This window comes from Mastomys coucha, unplaced genomic scaffold (genome assembly GCF_008632895.1).
Source record: "Mastomys coucha isolate ucsf_1 unplaced genomic scaffold, UCSF_Mcou_1 pScaffold18, whole genome shotgun sequence".
NCBI classification, from domain to species: Eukaryota; Metazoa; Chordata; class Mammalia; order Rodentia; family Muridae; genus Mastomys; species Mastomys coucha.
In genome coordinates this window covers 5,491,878-5,495,449 of record NW_022196900.1, presented here as the reverse complement: position 1 = coordinate 5,495,449, position 3,572 = coordinate 5,491,878, and the positions used below count along the sequence as shown (strand labels likewise).

The 3,572-nt window shown below is 52.4% G+C and overlaps 1 protein-coding gene across 4 annotated transcripts in view; it reads left to right on the top strand.

Moving 5' to 3' along the window:
• Pax5 (paired box 5) overlaps nucleotides 1-3,572 on the top strand; it is a 187,608-nt gene that overhangs the window by 144,686 nt on the left and 39,350 nt on the right. The gene's annotated exons all lie outside the window — the stretch shown is intronic.

The window sequence follows — 3,572 nt, the reverse complement described above, 5'->3', positions numbered from 1 at the left end:
AGAGAGAGAGAGAGAGAGAGAGAGAGAGAGAGAGGAGGCTTCATGTGGCAACAAGTGGAGCAGGTGAGGGCAGAGACGAGTGGAGTTTCCCACACTGCACACCCTGGCACAGAATGCCAAGGAGCTCAGAATTCAAAATTCCACCCTGGCCTAGTTGTGTGCAGGGTGTATTTAACAAGGTAGGAGGACGGAGCATATTTCATTTAACGGTTTGTTAGGTTGATTTATGCCTTTTAAATATGAGACATATGGGAAATGGCCTCCGTGAGCATGCTTGTCCTGGGTCTTGCCAACACCGGGGAGGCCTGCCAGGTTGCAATGCAAGAGCTTTGCCTTTTCCGCAGCAAGGATTGCCCTGTGGCAGATGCCAGAGAAATACAGCACACAGGCTGAGGTGACGAGGTGCCACCCCCACACACACACCTGGGCTTGTCATCCCCAAACCATTAGCAGTAGGGGTCACAGACCACATGTGAGAACGGCCCCTCACATTTATGTCATACCTTATAGCAAGTAAACACCTCTCTCTGTGTTTATAGAGAACAACTCTGTCAGATGGGTTAGCTTGAGGGTATGACCCCCATTTCTCTAAATGGCTGGGACCCAAAGAAAGTAGCGGACTGCAGGAAGCTGCTAATGAGATTAGCCCCCAGCATGGGGTGCTGGAGTGCCTATGGGGTCTCTCTACAGCTCTGGCTTTTCAGAAGGGACTTGTAGTAGCCTTGAATCCTGGTCCCAGTTAGAACTTGTGAAGGTGAGACCACCTCTGTGGCCCTCCCAGAAAACTTCCCCTTCTCCAGTGACCTAGTGGAGAAGCTGAACTTTTTCTGGCATACCCAAACAGTGACCCTTGACCCTGGTCATTCCTCCAGTCTTAGCTACCAGGTCCCACAGACAAGTGACTATGGGCCTGGAAAAGGCCCCAGTGGGATGGTAGGAGCTTCCCATTCAGTAGGCATGGCAGCAGAAATCACAGGGGCATGCAAGAGCACAATCTCTCAAGTCTCCTGCCATGGGAACACGGGACTTCTGGGACTCAGTCCTCCACCACAGAGGGACAGTACACAGCACCAAGGGAAGGAAACAGGAATTATGGGTGAGCCTGCTGCCCAAGAGTCCTGAATTCTTCTCCATATCTCTCTGCTTCCTGCCCCTTCTCTCCCTCCTGCTGGCTCTGAGCTTTCTTCTCTCACACACCAGGTACTTAATGTTTAGTTCTTGTTCCTCGGTGTCCTGTCCACTGTCACGTCCTGATTGTACATTGTCTTCAAACCTGTTTCTTGGATGGCCTGTGCCCCTTACCCTTCAGCAGACCAGCGGCCTGGCCTCCCGCACTCTGGCACCCTCGCACCCTGCCCTGTGCATTGCCCTAGCTTGCTTTGAGGGTTCTCCCCCCAAGCCCTCACGGTCCCTACAATCACTCTGACCTGTCAGCCACCTTTCTTCCACACCCTGGACCACTTCCCACCTTGATCTGCTCCAATCCAGCTCCACTCTTCAGCCCTGAGCACAAACACTAGGAGCCCTCCAGGATGGCTCCTCTGGAGGCTAGTGTTTTCTGTCCCATCAGCCATGCGGTGCACACTGCTCCTGCTAGAACCTTGTTAGCCGTGGGTGCCATTCTAGCACCAAGCGGGTTCTAGGTACTTTTTGTGGGTGTTGACTAGGGGAACAGAGGCTGGGACAGAAGACAACTCCAAATGCAGTGCTCAGAATAATGGGAGCATGCTCTCCCATTTCTGTAACAAGTCTGAAATCGGTATCAGGGGGCCAAAATGCTGGCGCTGGCCCAGTCACACTCCCTGGCAAGCCCTGGGAAGTGGCTGTCTCTCTCCTCATCCAGCTTCATCCAGTTGCACCCCTCCAAGACCAAGTGACTCTGTCACCCTAATAAGGGCACTCATATAAAGGCACTCGAGCCTTGGGGCCCGTGTGGGTAGTCAAGGTAAGTCATAGCTCAACTTAATCACATCTGCCAACTTGCCTTGACGTCACAGGTTCCACACCGGGAGCCTCACAGGTTGGGTTCTAGGACCACACAGTGGCTGCACTGTGGTCTGTTGGAGGGCTTTGATCTTGCATCTGGTCAGAATTCTGCTGCTTAACCTCTGGTTTCTAAGCCCTCGAGGTATTTTTCTTGATGGGATCCAGTGATCACAGCCATGGAAGGCCTGTTGGCATGTTCTGAGGAAACAGTTGGCAAGACTCCAGGGGGAGCTGTTATGCGGTTTCCCAGCTCTGAGGTAGCCACACTGGGAAGGATGGTTTCGCTGTGTATATCAGTTTCCTGTACTTGCTGTGGGTCTGCAGTGCAATCTGCAGGGAAAGCAGAAACCCCATGGTTCTTTGCCTCCATGGGCTTTAGGAAATGCTTGGCTGTCACTGTTTCCCACATTCAAGTGGAGCCTTCCATTTATAACATTTGCTTCTAGGACACACAGAGGAGGGACTGTCTCCAGGGCACACTCAAGCAATTGAACTCTGGAGTGTGTGTAAGTGGGGTGGGGAAGCAGACCTAACCCTAATGAGGTCTGCATCGAGTGGCAGTTTGTTGGCATGTCCTGCTTCCTGGCCTTGGTATTGTTGAGGTACTATCCGCCCTTCCTGCTCCAGGGCATCCTCGTGTCTGCAGAACATGGCATCTAGTTCCTCTGAGGGGTTTGTAGATTCCCTGTCAGCAACCCTTTTGCAGATCAGTTGTACTGGAGAAAGCAAGGCCCTGTGTATTTTATCAGCTAAAGGGTGGAGACAGATTTCAGTTTCGATCTCCATCAAGTCTCAGCAAATGCCAAAAGTTTTGCACCAAAGATTTCACAGTGTCTTGATGGGTGAGTTAGTACCAGGTGCCTGCCTGAAGGCATTTGTGCAACCTAACAGATATTGACACGGCATTTGGAACTCTCAAACACCCTGGGCTGCAGGGGAGGGAGTTCCCTGCCCTTTGGCTTCAGTGAGTCTGAAAACAAGGAAAGCATCTTTGAGAATCACTTGAGGGAGTGGGAACTCCCTTCCCAGCCCCTTGCTGAGCTCCTGCTTTGGAGACCTAGGAAGACACATCCTCATCTTCCCCGGGCTGCAGCAGATGCAGAGACAGATAGAGGGATACATGCTAGAGCAATGTGCACAAAGGAGCATGGCTGGTCCCTGTGGTCCTAGGCACTCTAGTGGTCACTAGTAGTCAAGGATTGGGAGACATTACTTCTAAACGCCTTGCAATTATGGTGCCCAGTGAAATGGCGGTCTTTAGTCTCTTGAGAGGTGGTAGGTGAGGACGAGAGACAGGGGAGCACTGGGAACCAGAAGGGAAGACTGACGCAAGCTGCCAGGGCAGGCAGGGCAGGAGCTGCCCTGATCCTCTAACATCAGCTGCTGTGGCTTGCTCAGCCCCTCTCTGCCAGCCCCATTCACACCTTTCTGTACCCCTACCTAGAGAAGTCTTCTCCAGTAACCTAAAGTGTATTAATTTCCTGTTGTGGTCTACGGCCATACCACCCTGAACGCGCCGATCTCGTCTGATCTCGGAAGCTAAGCAGGGTCAGGCCTGGTTAGTACTTGGATGGGAGACCACCTGG